General features: G+C 36.2%; 1 long non-coding RNA gene across 1 annotated transcript in view; it reads left to right on the plus strand.

Annotated features, from left to right (window-relative positions):
• Positions 1-11,258, plus strand: part of LOC116730033 (uncharacterized) — a 72,326-nt gene extending 61,068 nt beyond the window's left edge. Inside the window, exon 5 of the long non-coding RNA XR_004341241.1 lies at positions 8,218-11,258. This is a non-coding gene — a long non-coding RNA (uncharacterized LOC116730033). The remainder of the gene's footprint in view (positions 1-8,217) is intronic.
• The last annotated feature ends 5,032 nt before the right edge of the window (positions 11,259-16,290 follow it).

Consider the following 16,290-nt stretch of genomic DNA (forward strand, 5'->3'; position numbering starts at 1 on the left):
TAATTACAGTACACTTTGTAGTTTGAGACAGATAATAACCGAAAGATTACTACAGTGAGCAGGTGAATGGAAGCCACTGTCAGGTGGACGGTTTAGACCAGTGAAACAGGAATAGGCTAATCCCAAGCTTACAACCACCACCAATGTTGAATCACACCATCAGAATATGTCAACGAGCTGCTCGCCTGGTATTTGCTCTCAGTGGGGATGAGCAGAGCCAGATGGCCTGTAGAGACGTGGGCCAAAGCCGCCACGGCAACCTGCTGAGAACGAGGTCACCCCACACAAAAGAAAATGGTGTCACCTTTCGTGATTGTCTTTGTCTCTCCTACTTTATCCAAATACGTCTGGCTGGGTAAACACATGCATGAGTGTCATCCTGTCACGTTGTTGTATAGCTTTGCTTTTGAAGCAGAGACAGCTTAGTTCAGGTAAAGAGATGGAAATAAAACCATGTGTAAAGAAACAGACATCAAACACCTGTGTATTTTCCTTACTTAACATTATTAGTAGCACGTTTTTAATTTTAACACCTTTGTCTTGCACAGACCAACAGACAATACAGTACCAGAGTAACCCAGTTCTGGAGGCATATTAAGTGATAACCAACTCTTCAAACAGAAACTGCTGTCGACAGAATAAGAATAAGCCTTGCATGCAAAAAGGATCCTAATTAAGTCAAAGCAACGTTGTTACTTCTACATTATTGCAACACGACGTTCTCGGACAATAATCACTCCTAAATATATATAAGAAGGATAATTATATGCTAAGATACTTCCAAAGGCCAGGAAGGTTATGGGGTGCATGACACCTGATTACTTCCTCTAGAACATTAAATAACAAGCTTATAAATACTCCTCTCATTTTGCTGTTATATATCACAAAGACATGAGGGAGCAAGTGAAAAGGACACCTTCCACAATAAGCAACTATAAATTAACTAACAGCAGATCATTGCCATGTGAAGTAAAAAAAAATATGATTGAGGATCTTTAATTCATGACAGTAATGAAATGAGTCAAGCTGTTGAGTCTCAAAGGCAACGGATCCCTATAGGCTGGAGCTCTACCATTCTTTTCATCATAAGTCAGACAGATCAAAAGGAGAGCAGGGGCATAAATGACTTCCTTTGGTAATGGGGAAGTTAGTTGTATCCTGCTGCTACAGGAACTGCAACGGGCTCAATATTAATCACAGTTTATGAATAAAAGCTAAGGATTTTACTCAGTTTATATTACAGAATGAGCAAGTTGGACATGAAATTTAATTTGTGATTATGTCAAAGGTCCTGGAGGCCTTCTACACTAACTCATCCTGTGGCATATCCATATTTCTTCTTGAATGATCTTCCCCTGTGTCTCCTATGAGGTTCAGAATTACAGAAATATTCAAAAATGGTGCTGGCATTTGCTTTCGTAAAGTTCTCCGCTGCATTTGGCCGGTGTGGCCATAAGTATAGTATAAGTATAAGTATAGCTTCATTTGTCACTTTAGGCCATATTGCTTTTTTAGCTTTTGCCTAAACCAGAAGCAGATGGAGTCTGATAAAGAAATGTTTTGATTCATTAAAAGGGGAAAATATGTATAAAAAGAAAAAAAGTAAAACAAAATCCTAATCAGGGAGGGAATCCCTATTGGCTTAGCAGCACAAAAGGTTTTTGTAAAGTATAAACCTTTATATAATATGTAAAAAACAATACAAGGCACAGTTTTATTAGTTGTTAGAATGTGAGTTATACAACACTGTAAAATACTATTTGCCCTCGTATAGTTTTAAAAAAATAAATATTTACATTTTCTTTAGCCTACTTCATTGGGTTAGACAGGTTCTAATTAATTTTACTTTAGTTAATATTCAAGAGGTTACCCACTAACTAGAGTGTGAACACTTTAATTAACACCAACCCAAAAGTATTTAATAATCAAAATCAATTTGACGTTCAACAGAGAAGGGAAAATGTATTCTTATAGATTGTTTTGGATATATATATATTTTTAATTATAATTGGCACCTCAGCCTGACAAAAAGACAAAATTAGAAAAAAAAATTCTGATGGAATAAACATTTTTACAGCACTGTATGTGTTGGCAAGAAAGTTCCTAACATGACAAGCAAATTGTTTATCTTTCTGTATATTCAGTAAATAAACATACAGGTGCATCATTGTCACTTCATAAAAAATATGATTGTAACGTAAGTATATTTGTTTCACTAAACGTTATAATCAAACCATGTATTTTTTTTCCTAAAGCAATAGCAATAGAAATCCTGACAGACAAAGAGCTATGGACTGTTTATAGAATAATAATGGCTTCCTGGGTACCGACATGAAAGAGGCACCCTCTTGGACTGTGTCTTACTGAGGAGCAATGCACCCAAATTAAAAATGAGCAAAGCAAACAAAACCAGGCATGTAAATTTCCTGCTGGCTTTCTGTCTCTAATTGGGTGTCTTACAGATCTGCTACGTAATCATAAATCTCATTCTAGTTGAGTTACATCTTATTTGAGGATTTGTTCAGATGTGTGCTTCTAACTTTTTTTTTTACATCACCCTGTGGTTCTCTTCTTCTCTATTTGTATTTGATCCTCCTAATATTCAGTCATGCAGTTGTGCATGACTGAACCTAATTGCCTGCTATTGTTTTTTCTTTTCATTTTCTCCATTGCATTTTACATTTCTGTTTTTACTTTGGTTATTTTTGCATTACAGTACAGACCAAAAGTTTGGACATACCTTTTAATTCAATGAGTTTCCTTTATTTTCATGACTATTGACATTGTAGATTCACACTGAAGGCATCAAAACTATGAATAACACATGTGGAAATATGCACTAAACAAAAAAGTGTAAAACAACTGAAAATACCCCTTATATTCTAGTTTCTTCAAAGTAGCAACCTTTTAGATAAGATAAGATAAGATAAATCTTTATTGTCATTGTCACAAGAACAACAAAATTTAAAAAGTGCCATCAGTCAGTGCATATGCTTAAAAACAAAAAATAACTGTCTCACAATTCACACACAATGTAAGAATTAACAAATAACTGGTAAAAAACAAACAAACTAATAAATAAGAACAGCCACATTCTCACATACATCATTCATGATGATTAATGGTTGTTTTTGATTGCATTTAGTTTTGTTATTGCTATCGGGTAAAAACTGTCTCTGAGACGGTTGGTTCTTTTGCTGTGATTACTGCTTTGCACACACTCTGCATTTTCTTGATGAGCTTCAAGAGGTAGTCACCTGAAATGGTTTTCACTTCATAGGTGTGCCCTGTCAGGTTAATAAGTGGGATTTCTTGCCTTATAAATAGTCATGAAAATAAAGAAAACCCATTGAATTAGAAGGTGTGTCCAAACTTTTGGTCTGTACTGTACATTTGGTGAGGTTTTACGTCTTCATTTTAGTCAGTTGATGAATGGATTATATGTAAAACAGTAAATAAGTCAAGAAAAAACAGCAGGCATGCCATGAAAAGCGGTTTCTTATAGGTAGGAAGTTAAGGGACAAAAAGTCAAAGCTTGAGGGTACAATGCTTCCAGGTAAATAAGAGATCATAATTAAACCTCAAATAACGTGCAATACACAGTAAATTAAAATAAATTAAAATACACATGACTGAAGTGTTTTTTTGGGATATTTATTCATTACTAATAAAATACTTAAGTATAGAGATTAGTAAGGAAATAAAATGCTATTGTTGAAGCACATGGAATGGTTTGTGTGCAAATGGAAGTAGGAATACTAGAAATGCAACATGTATGAAATAAGGGTACAAATTAGCAATGTAATTAACCATAACCTACAGGTTATGACTAAAACTTTTTTTTCAGCCACAACTAACAGAACATAGCTGTTACAATAGATAACTTGTAAAAACTATATGACACCTTTTATTGGAATTTGTCACCACACCACTCCCAATAAGACTCTTTGAACTAAAACAGTACCTCTGAAGTATAGTCCAGGCTTACTCCCAAGCAACAGCCATTTCTATTTTGTGTTTTCTTTTCTTATTTTTTGTTTTGCCTTTTTTTTCCTCCAAACTTCCAGTACAAAATGTTCAGTCTGTTAGCCAGGCCCTTGCTCATTAGGCCTGGGAGTCAGATATTAATTCTGGCTTGGGTGAAAACCCTGTTGCCATTAAGATCGGGTGACAGCTCATTTTCCTTGGTGGCCAGCAGTAGACAATAGCTGTGATGGAATTGTTTTTTTTCAGTCTGTAACCTCATTAACTCATTGGAATAAAGACAATGTGGAGTTGTTTGCATTAAGCTGTAATTATGCTGATTCACTCACTTTCTGCCTCTCTTACTCACTCTCTCTTCTTTCCATTTGCCACTTTTAATTAGATTCCTCTCCACTCAAATACCGGCAATGTGGACTGGGTTGTGTCTCGTAAATTAAGCACCTACCTACCCATCACTTCTTGTGGTGTTTTGTGTTTCATGCATAAGGATAGGGAGGAAACGGACAGTGGAAAGGAAGTGGACATCTTCACTACTCATATATAACTTGGCCATATACAGTAGGTTACATTCCTCGAAACTGTCAATGGGTCAAAAAGGACAAGAATTGGTACATTTATTCTTATATAGCTTCACATGGTCTGGTGCCTGACCTTGATTTCCTGTCTTTTTGTTTTCTCAAGTGAGAGACTTGAGAAATGAAAGAGCTGAAGGAAAAACAAGAAGACAGAAAGATGGAAAGAAATTGTGAATCTTGGATGACCACAGGCTTTGTGCATCTGTCTTATGTCGATTTGATCTCATATTCTGGGTAGTGTGAACATATATATATATATATATATATATATATATGACATGACTTTTTAAAATGACTTAAAATCAAATCCTAAATAGCTGTCTACATTTGGAGAATTGGCTTTTTGGGACTTTTCCTCTATCAATAGAGAGTAATATTTGAGTTTACCTTCTTCATATTTGTAAGAAACCTGTTGGCAGGGATGAAAACTTTCATATTTAGATTAGATTAGAAAGGTATAAAGGTATAACAGTTCCCAGAGGGCCCAGGATTTTTCACACCTCTTACAGCAAGCGTGTGAAGTACGCTGGATGATTATAACAAGACCATCAACATTTTGGTATCTTGCCTAAGGCCTAAAAATATAGTTGTTTTTCCTCAGGCTTTTCAAAGCAGAAAAAGGAAATTAAAAACATTTTATTTTAAGAACTTGGATTTATGAAACAACATTTTTTAAATAATTAAAATCTTCTTTGGATGTTATCCATATACGAGGGCTTAATTAACAAATACCATTGGTTTGGGCTAAATTTACACAAAGTTCTTATTTTGGGGAAAGTTTAAGAAGTTGGCAGGCTTATGCTGAACAAAGAGTTCTCCCATCTTAACAGACATAATTAGACCCTGGTTTCACTTTAAAAACTCTTGTTTTCCTTATGCTTCTGGGAAAAAAGTAAATCAGTTGTGACTCAGTTTTATTTTAGATGAATCAAGAAGGATCCTCATTATTCTTCACAGAATGTCATTTTAAACCATAAAACAAGCAGATCAGAGTTCACAGAATCTTCCCCGTTGGGTGAATTAAAAGTAGTAAGATGTTAAAACATATTGAGTAATTATTTTTAATAACTATGAGTTGTGGTGAACTTTAGTTCACTCTGGAGAACAAGTTTGGTCACACAAGTCTTTTACCTGCTGAGCAGTTAGCACAGCCTAGTTCGACATTCACACTAACCCAAGAAGTGTATAGTTAAAAATTCAAAATATAGTTGTATCTCAATAAATTAGAATATTGTTGAAGCATATTCACAAAGCTTAATTCAGTTAAAAAACTGACTTATTGCATGTTTTTTGTGCATTTGAATGGTGTTGTAATTGTGTAAATTTTATGACCACCTTTTAATGTTTTCAAATTAGCTTGTGGTTCAGTTCATTTAGAATGTAGAAGTTTTTTTTAAAAAAAAACATTGTTTACATAATCATGTTCAAAATGTGTCAGGTTAACAAGTTTTTTAATTTAGTAAATATTTGAATTTGTATGTTAGGGGTCAGACTCTGAAAGGCGAGTGCCATTGCAGGAGAATCTCCTCCTGGCCCTCAGTATTATCAATATTCACATTAAAGCACTTTGTAGAAGCTTGGTAATACATAAACGGGTCTGTGCTGTCAATCGACCTTTGTAAACTCTCAAATGTTCTAAAAATGTTCTTGTAAATTCTGGCAACAGTAACCAAAGCTTACACTGACACGAACACATAATTATCTTATCAACAGTGATGTTGTATTGGTAGCATTTTGAGCTCAAGAATATTCTGTCCTCTGTTCAGTGACATTTTTTGTCTAGAGCTTTTTTATTGTCACTTTTTTTTATTCATAAAGACACAGATTTATTCTTTTTTCATATACAGCACTGTGGTCATTGTATTCACAAGACAAGCTGCTCTGCCAGCATTGTGATCAAAAACATGTCTTTCATGTTGTCGGCTTTGTGCTACAATGTAACAGCTGGACAACAGAGCAATTTGTCCTGACATGCCCTCAACAAAGAAGCCATATTGCTCTGTCTGAAATTCCTGGTCTGTTCTGGGCCAGATTATTAATCTGCGTTTTTCAATTTTATCTGACACCCTACTCTTGGTTCTATTTCCCTTAGTAATTCCCATTTCAGATTATTTAGGGGTCTAATGTCTTCACTCTGTCTGGTAAAGTCAATTACACACCCTAAATGAAGTTAGTTAATTTTCCTCACTTCAGTGAGGCAGTCTCTGCTGCCAGCAGCTCTTCACATGACTTTCATTTCTACAGACTTTTTCCTTGATTTCAAACATTAGATAAGACCATGAAAAATATTTGTAATAATTGCAAAATAATGACATGTTTCCATAGAAGTCTTCTTTTAAATGGAAATGTCCTTCTAAAAACATAAAACTGATTGTTTGGAGGAAGTTCCAAGCTTTTATTGTGCTGTTGAAACAGATTAGATGATCCTTTCTTTTTATTTGTGATACATAATGTAATTAGGTATTGTCAGGTTTGATCTATTTAACAAAATAATTGCAGTCTGCATTAATAACATAAAATACCACCAACCCATTTAACTTCTATTAAATTCAAAATGACTTTATGAAAAGCCTTATAAGACAATCATTTATTTAATCTAAAATTAGTATTATAATTCACCTTTTGTTTGTATTGGGGAATCATCTAATACAATGTTTTCATTCCATAGGTGTATTGATATGATCAGATGATAGCATCAGCAAATTTCAGTGTCATGTGTCACACATCAATAGGCCCAGATTGAAAGACTGAGGGCATGTCCATCCTTAAATCTAAATGAATCTCTGCTGGTAAATCTTTCAAAGTATTAGGCTGTACCGTGAGAAACTGGAAGTGTTTGAAGGCAAACAATCAATCTTGAACAGAATCTAAATCTTTTGTCTTTAAGCCTACAAAAGACGATAAGACATGGCCATCAAGATTGCAGCTCAGTGGTCTAAAACACAACCTTTTCCATGTGATGAATAACGAGAAAAGACATGCCACATTTTCAAAACATGAAATTAATTCACCAATGTAGACGTCAGAGCATTTAATATCCCTTGGAAGGCTTTAAGAAAAATGCAAGCCTTTCATCTCTACATATAGACATGTATTTTGTTTAGAAATTCCATTATAAGTAGAGTATTCCAAATTAATGCAAAATTAAGATTCTCAATTTATTTTGACAAATTAGTCCATGTAGACCAAGCAACAAAGAAGACTTTAGCCGGACAGGACAGAGTAGGATATTTAGATCTCTGTTTGCTTTTAATGCACTCCTGATGTGAATAGTGCATGTGCATTAGGACAAAGGCTGTAGAATTCACAGAAATAATGATTAACTGCAGCAGGACAGGGTACATTACTTTTGTCATAAAGTTACTGTTGTGTGACTGTTCTCTATTCCATTAAACCTTTTTGATTCCAAGTGGTCATATAACCTGTCTTATTGATTTTTTCCATAGAGTACTTCTCCTTCTCCTAAAAAGTCTAATGAATATTAGATGAATTCTTGAAAACGCAGGTCATGCCATTAGTTTCACTTTAAGTTTCAAACATGTGTCATTTCATGGCCGTGAAACTCCATCAGTAAGAACAACACTTTTGCCCAATGTTGCAACATTTAATGGGTATTTGCTTCAATATTTGAGTAACAGTTGTGCCTGTTCTGTATCAGTTGCACAGATATGGTAGGTGTGGTGCATGGACACTATGGTGGGCATGCTGCATATTTCTTTACATGTCAACAAATGCTGAAGAATTATGTATGCTATAGCGTTAAATGTATTGTAAAGCAATGCATTCTCATCTTCCCACACTACTGAAGTGCAAGGCAAAAATCTAATTGTGTGACAGAGATAGTTAATTGTGTATTCTGTTGAGTTAACCCCTTGCTGCACAAAAGCACTGACATATGAGACAATGGTGTCATGAAGACACCAGTGTCCTCAAGACAGAGATTAATGCAACATCACTGTCTAATGATGCCTGAAAATAACAGAGGTCTATTCAAGTATTAATTCTGTCAAAAATAAAATACCCACTCAAAATTGACTGGAATAAGCCAAACAACATAAACATGTATGAACAAAATGCTGAAAAAAAACACATCTATTTCTATTTCTCAAGAAGTTTCCATCACTGACCAGACATGCTTTCTACATGTGTCTGCTCATTCTTTTTAAACTTTGCATTCAGGAGAGTGAAATGATTTTTTAATATAGAAAAGATACAGGCAACTATCTCATTGCAGTCCAGAGCCTAACAGCTCCCAGTTTGTCTCTCTCCAGGCTTCTGGCCCAGGGCTACCGGCTATCTCTTCGGAAAAAGGGTCAGCAGGAGCACTCTGCACTCATAAAACCAAGCCAATTAACACACCCTCTTTCGGAAACCTGCATTACTTATTCAGTATCCCTGCTTAGGATCAGGACTGGGTTGAGGGAGGAGATAGGAAGGATGCAGGAAGAGATGAAGGAGATCAGTGGATATGTGGAGTTTAATTACCAAAGCTCAGCAAGCCATCTTCATAGAACTAATTTCTTGGCAGGAGCCAACGGAAGCAGGCTAGCAGCACCCGGAGCTAGTATCTGTGTTTCTGACATGTTACTCATTCACAGAGGTGTTCTATTTAACCACACTTAGATCAGGGTGAAACAACTCCTATTTGACAAGGCTGACACACTTTAAGATGAATAATGAAGGAAGTGTTTTTGTCAAATCCCCTAATTGGTTTAACGGGAAAAATAATTTCCTTGTAGTTTGAGGAACTGTCCTTGTTGTCAGGAAGTGACTCAATGTCCTGTGTAGATAACTTTCCAATCATGATGTCCTCAAAATATCACTAAACAGAAATGTGTTGGCTTGGTGCAAGGATAAACACTTAGTTTCACACCAAAAGAAGGAAATGTGATTAAGTCCCCACATTTCCACATCAAGCGATAAACATCATTAGATGGAAATTGCCCCCATCTAATTTGTTGTGAAGTGTCTGTGATGTCACGATTGGATGTGCTCCTCTGAATAAGATACTGGCAACCTCAGCCTGTTCGAAAAACACTTTGATTTGATTGATCATGCTATGTTGTTGGCACCAGTAATACTGGCATAACAAAAATGGATTCTCTGCTTTAACTAAGCATTGAGAGAGAAGGAAAGAAGGTCCTATGACCCATCTCAGTTTACAAGTGTCATAATGTTTATGTATTTGTTTGATAAAATGACAAATGCAATCAAGTACTAGATTAAGCCAATAATCAACAAAACACCATCATATATACATTTCTATATTACCTATGCATGATTTTTTAATAATTTCAGTCTTCAATAGGAATTTGAATCTCTTTGCATGTCCTGGATTTGTTCTTAAATAATGAACAAACTGTTGTTTAATTCAAGGGAGTAAATATGATACATTCTTAATTCAGAAACAACGACAGGTTCTATCTTCCCTGACTGCTTCTACTTATGCATGATTTCTCATTATGCAGACACTCAAACCTGATTAAAGGTTCCTTCTTATGGTATAGAGCGTTTCTCATAGCGTTTCTCATTCCATATCACTTTTATAAAACAGAATCAGTATAGAAAACACCAGGTCTCATGTAGTCATCAGTTTCTGAGTCTATTTAACCCATATTGAGCACAATGTTTCCTCACCCTGGCAGCGATATTCTTTTGTGTTTACATATATTGATTTCTATGATATAGTAAACTAAACATTTCCGTTCTAAGTATCTCCTCTGACAGTCCCAGTGCCCAGGTCTGTCATATATTTTCAGTACAAACAAAGCAATGTGCATAAGTGCACTATATCTCTTGAACTGAAGTGGCTAACTGTGTACTTCAGAGAAAACAAGTAGGTGTTAGTCATTAGTCACTGCTGGGGCTGCTGTTGATTTTCTATTTGTGTGGGTGCATGATAGATATTATGAGATTACAGCAATGAAGATCACATCTTCACACTTATAATTAACAGATGACTAGAGGTTGGCTGGAAAGCAAATGGATTTCAATAGATGAAAACTCTCTAATGTGATAGAAATAATGCTTTTTTTAAAAATGATTTTACTTTAGTGTCCTAGACTTCTCTTCTCTTGAGGTTTGATATCAAGAGAAATATGTTTTGTTTTAATAAGAACAAACAGATTTATTGAAATTACATTGTCTTAAAGTCAGAAGTGAGCACCACAGATTAGAGAAGAGGACAAGAATATGAGGTTTTTTGATACAAGCGGCCAAAATGAGTTTCCTCCACAGGGTGTCTGGATTCTCCCCTAGAGATCCGGTGAGGAGCTTGGTTATCCAGGAGATAACCAAGTTGAGGTGGCTCTGGCATCTGGTACCCAGGTTGTGCTAGACGGACTGTGTTTCTCCGCTGGGAACACCTTAGGACTCCCCTGGAGGAGTTGTTCCATATGGCTGGGGAAAGGGAAGTCTGGGCCTTTCTGTTTAGGCTGCTGCCTCTGTGACATGATCCTGGATTAGCAGAGGATAATGGATGGATAGATGGATCTAACCTGTATAGCACTTTCATTATACTAAATGTTGAAAGTGCTTTTACACTGGAGGCACAATGATACAGTCTTATACCCTTTTTTTCTTTTCTTTTTTTAACATGTCCTCAGAATTGTTGTCTGGGTACCAAGTAGAAGCTCAATATAGAGATGCATGTAGGTACATGTGCTTGTTAACCTAAGTAAACTTTATTTTCCCACATGATGCTAATTTGTACAATTAATTTGTTTGACAGTCATGTGATGCCAAAAATCATTAAATAATGATGTAAATTCATTTTCTCACTTTATTCTAACAAAATGCAGTATGTGAATTGCACAAAATTAATCCCAGTATAGCTGAATGCTGCCCTGACAATTAGCAAAAACAAAAACATAACATCAGGAATAAAACAACAGTGCAAGTGCATTGCTATTTATGGTAATAACTTATGTATCCGTTTTAGCAGAAAATTTAAACAGAACTTCATAAACAACATGCTGATTGACAAGATTTCAGCACAGCTGGTGACTGTTTTAAGTGGGTTTTCACAAAAGCTCTATCTCACCACCAGAAAATGAAGGGAAGAGAAAAAAGTGCAGAGCCTCTTCTAATCTTCTGCTACTTCAATTTGCATAGCTTGAAGCAATGAAGACGCCTAAATTTCTTCTGTGGCTTTGTGATTTTATTGCTTTATCATGGAAACAACAAAAAAGCTTTTTAGGGCTTTTTATTAAGAAGCACTTTAAAATGATCTGTTTTTCAATTTTTCAATGCTTAAAGTGAGTGACCAAGTGAAGAAAAAAAATCTACTCTAAGTAAAATTATAATATTCATTTTAGGTTTTATATTCATCAAAACATGGGATGCAAAGCTACTCCAATAACATACAAAAGCCTTGCAAAAGTATTCATGCCTCTTGAACATTTTACATGTTGTCATATTGAAACTTACACAAACAATATACAAAGCATTTTATTAAGACTTAATAGATCAACACAAAACTGCAAAGTGTGGTATTTGTATTTCACTCAATTTTTCTGTACAACTGTTCACAGTTCTTGCGATGGCAAAACCTTTTGGGTATGTCTCTACCAGTGTTGGTAGACTGAAATGTTTGGTGATTCTTCTTTGTAGAATATCTTATGTTAAGACTGGGCATATACAGTATATATATATATATATATATATATATATATATATATATATATATATATATATATATATATATATATATATTGTCCTTGAGCAACAGTTGCAATTATTCTCAAAAATTAACAATTGGAATCAAATCTGGACTTTTACTTTGTCATTGTGACACATGAATATTCTTTTATGCAAATTATATATTTGTAGATGTGGTTTCGTGCTTAGAGCGATTGTCCCTCTGGAAGATGTTTTCTTGGCCTTTAAAGGATTTGTTCCCAGGATTGCAATGTATTTATCTCCATGTATTTACCTATCAACACAGACCAGTTTCCCTTCACAGCTACAAAAAAAGCAAACAATCCCAACAGCATGTATTCATCTATGTCTCATGTATTCTAATGTCTCTGTTGTCCACTCCTCCTGCTCCACCTCAAATTCGTAATTTATGTCTCATCATATCAGAGCGCCATCTTTTACGTGTTTGCTTTTTCCCCTTCATGGTTTGTCTTTCTTTCAGCAATGACATTTATCTTGCTACCCCCTTTAATAAAGTATGTATGGCTTATTGAACTCATCAACTCAAGATGAATGCCAGATATGTTGAGTGCACAGCTGATAGTTTTCATGTCAACAGATTCTCCCACTGGAACAGATTTGCCATGGACTTCTCAGCTGCTTCTTAGCAATCTGTCAACTTAGGTAAACTGTCACATCTCTCAGTTGTGCCTGACTCTTTTAGTTTTTGGTTGAGAAACTGTCACAACTTCAAGTGTATTCATGAAGCTACTTATTCACCAGTATTTTGTAATACTTCTGAGCCTTTCACAGGACAGTTCAATTTATGCCTAAATTATGCACAGATTGGACATATTTACTAGTTAGATAAATTAAGGCATTTAGTTACACTGGATTTTATTTAGGGGTATCAGAGTAAAGGGGACACATATGCAGACCACACTTTTCAAATTATTAACATTAATAACAATATGATAAACTGTACTAAAAGTCCATATTTTTAAATTCTCCCTGGGAATGCAGTACATGACTTAAAGGCTGCCTTGCTGGTGTCTGTATTCTCCTCCATCCCCTCTTGCTGCTGTATTCTAATATCTCATTTGTCCACTGCTCCTGTCTCTGCCGCTCCAGACTTGTCAGCGAAAGGTCACTCTGGCCCTCCAAGCAGAGTGCACACTTTCTCCAGGGAAATTAATGGTTTGAGCCTTCAAGTCTTGCCCCTCTCTCTTTCTTTGTATCGTGTTGCATCTCCTCAAAAGGTAAATGGCGGAGTAGGGCTGCAATCAGGTGGGCATTCATCTTGAGTTGATGAGTTCAATAAGCTAGAAAAACACAACCACAAGGTACAACAGACAAAGCTCCTCTAGGCTGTTTTTTGTGCAAATATGATAATAACATTTCATATTTCTGTGTGTGATTGTGTGTTCCGCAACAGCAGGGCTGAAGAAATTCCTTTTGATTCGATTTAATTTCTCTACATCTTATGGAGGTGTCAGTGGGAGGTTTTTGTAGACAACACAGCTGACATATCTGCCACAGATGCTACAATTTTGACAATGATCTCATCCTCCCGGAAAATCAACAGAGACATATAGAACGGCTAAGGGAAAATTACGTCTTCTTTTTTCTTTCACGAGGGTTTACAGGCAGCTGATGTTTAAGCTCCAAGCACAGCCTACAAAATAGATTAAGAGACATGGTGCTGGATTTGAAAAGTTTGTGATAAGGACAGTACAACCTTCACAAAGACATAAATATGATGGGACACATTAATTTGCATGTGATGACTTTGCATATAAAGTAGAACATTTTTGCCCCCTTACAGATTTATTCTGTTCATAGATTTATTGCCAAAAATGTCCCCTCCCCCCTAAAAAAACGATACAATTTTACATCAAAGTTAAATCTGGTTAGAATCTCTGGAATCTTTGTAGAATTATTTTAATTGCACTGGGTTTGCCGGCGCTGGACAGGGAGTTGGGTGGCTTCCTTTTCGGATCACCGTCGTATCCAGGAGGGATGTCTGTGGACATGTTTCAGATTTGCAGTGTTGTATGTTTGCAGGAGCATTGTCGGTGGGAGCCATCCGCCCCAGAGTGCGTACCGCCTGGCAGGGATTGTTTGTCAGGCTTGTCGATCCTGTCCTGTTGTTGGGTCAGAAGATCCAGTGTGGTTACATGGCTCGGTGGCATCCCTTCTGTTGCGTTTGCATGCAGAGGTTTGGGGAGGTTTCGTTCAGGGACATTGTCTTGCTATTGCAGCATACCGTGTGGTGGAGAGCGGGACGTGGCGAGGGTGTTTGGAGTAGAGTCTGTGTTTGGATCTTGCACTGTGTGGGTGGGTTCTGGGTTGGCTATTTATGGCATCCATGTTTTTTCCATGTTTTTGACGTTTGTGTGCTGGCCCTATGGGAGAATTCTTGTTACAGTTTGTGGGTGGTGGAAAGTTCATGGAGTTAGGATTGGAGCTGTTTTGTCCTGTGGCTGATCTAGTTGGCTGTTTTTTTTTGTTTGTTTTTTTGGCCTGATAGAGGTGGGGTCTGAGCCAGGGTTGTTCAGTTGGTGCCAGGCTTTTGTCTTGGCTAATGGGCTGCTCCGCTATTGGGGATGTTTGGATAGGCTTTTTTTTGGTCACTAGAGGTTTTTTTCCTTGGAACTTTGCTATGGATACCTTAATTGAGGCAAGTGAGACTTGTAGTGCTCTAGGTAGCTCTGTGTTCCTTTGTGAACTTCTGCATGAGTAATTGATGAAGTAATGTCAAATTGCCTACCGATCTGCGTATCGGTGTATAAATGTGTGTGTGTTTGTGAGTGCGACTGGGTGAATGTGACTCTAGTGTAAAGCGCTTTGAGTGGTCAAAATGACTGGAAAAGCACTATATAAGTTCAGTCCATTTACCATTTAATGGAGTCATTTGGTGGACTGGCCACTGGCAAGGGTCGCCATTACTCCGTGTTTTCTCAGATTGCAAATAAGGAATCTCAGGGTAGTTTTCTGGAATTCCTAAGCCTGTGGGATTGTCATTCCAGACCAGAGCTTGCGTTAATGAAATATTTTCCGTATTTGACCGGTTATTTTTTTAAATGACGGGAAAATTTGAAGCCCGTCGGACATTTGACAGGTTATAATTCACACTCCTGACTGGTGTACATGGGCAGACATTATAGACTTTACGCAAAATTGTTTTGACCTTAAACATTTCAGAATAACAAAAAAAGGACAAATAGAAGAAATATGTAAGGGTGCAACTAGGTTTTCACAGCACCATGGAATGTCAATGTTTCTTGTTCAGTTTATTTATGGAGTTCATTTGAAAGGAATAAAAATTGACAGAACTGCATTACAGTCTAAATAAAATTTACAATATAAACAACAAAGCACCAAGAGGCAATAAATTATAAATCCACAATAAATGGACAATGAAATGAGAAAAACAGGGCAATGCTATAAATCTGTGTGGGCTTTCTACTCCACTAGAGGTGAAAACAAAAACAGAAGATGTAAGGAATAAAGGACACTGTGAAAGCTCAATCACCTCCATGTTTCAAACTTGGTCACTAGACAGCTTTGGTGTTATAACAATTTGGGTTTTATGTAATGATATCAGTTATTGTCTGTGACTGAAAGGAACAGACTGTGTAACTCCACCAAAAAGAGTTATTTCCCCTGGAACACCTTATTTTCTTTCACGTTATATTCCCCATCTTTTGTACAGAGTCAGCTTTACCACTCTGTCCAATTCTTTTGTGGCTTAAATGTGGGCTTAGCTGTCTAGTTATAACAATAAGCCTGACCAAGCTCGATAAATCTCATAGGTAGTGAATTTAGGCCTCCAGTGGTACGGGAAAAAGAAAGAAAACTTATATTTTGAATTGTGCTCTATAAATAGCAAATTGGTCTATTAAAAAATGCTAATAGTGAAAACAAAGGTAAATTTTTTTCAAAAACCAATCTCAGAAAAATATATTCTGATGTACAACTGCAGCGGTATGCAGAAGTATGTTTTGGATCAAAGGAATTTGGACTTAAACAAGGTTATAAAATGACTGCTGAAAATAAAATTTTCTAAAACATCATTGTTGTCAGGAATTTG

Source organism: Xiphophorus hellerii, chromosome 12 (assembly GCF_003331165.1).
Source record: "Xiphophorus hellerii strain 12219 chromosome 12, Xiphophorus_hellerii-4.1, whole genome shotgun sequence".
Lineage (NCBI taxonomy): Eukaryota > Metazoa > Chordata > Actinopteri > Cyprinodontiformes > Poeciliidae > Xiphophorus > Xiphophorus hellerii.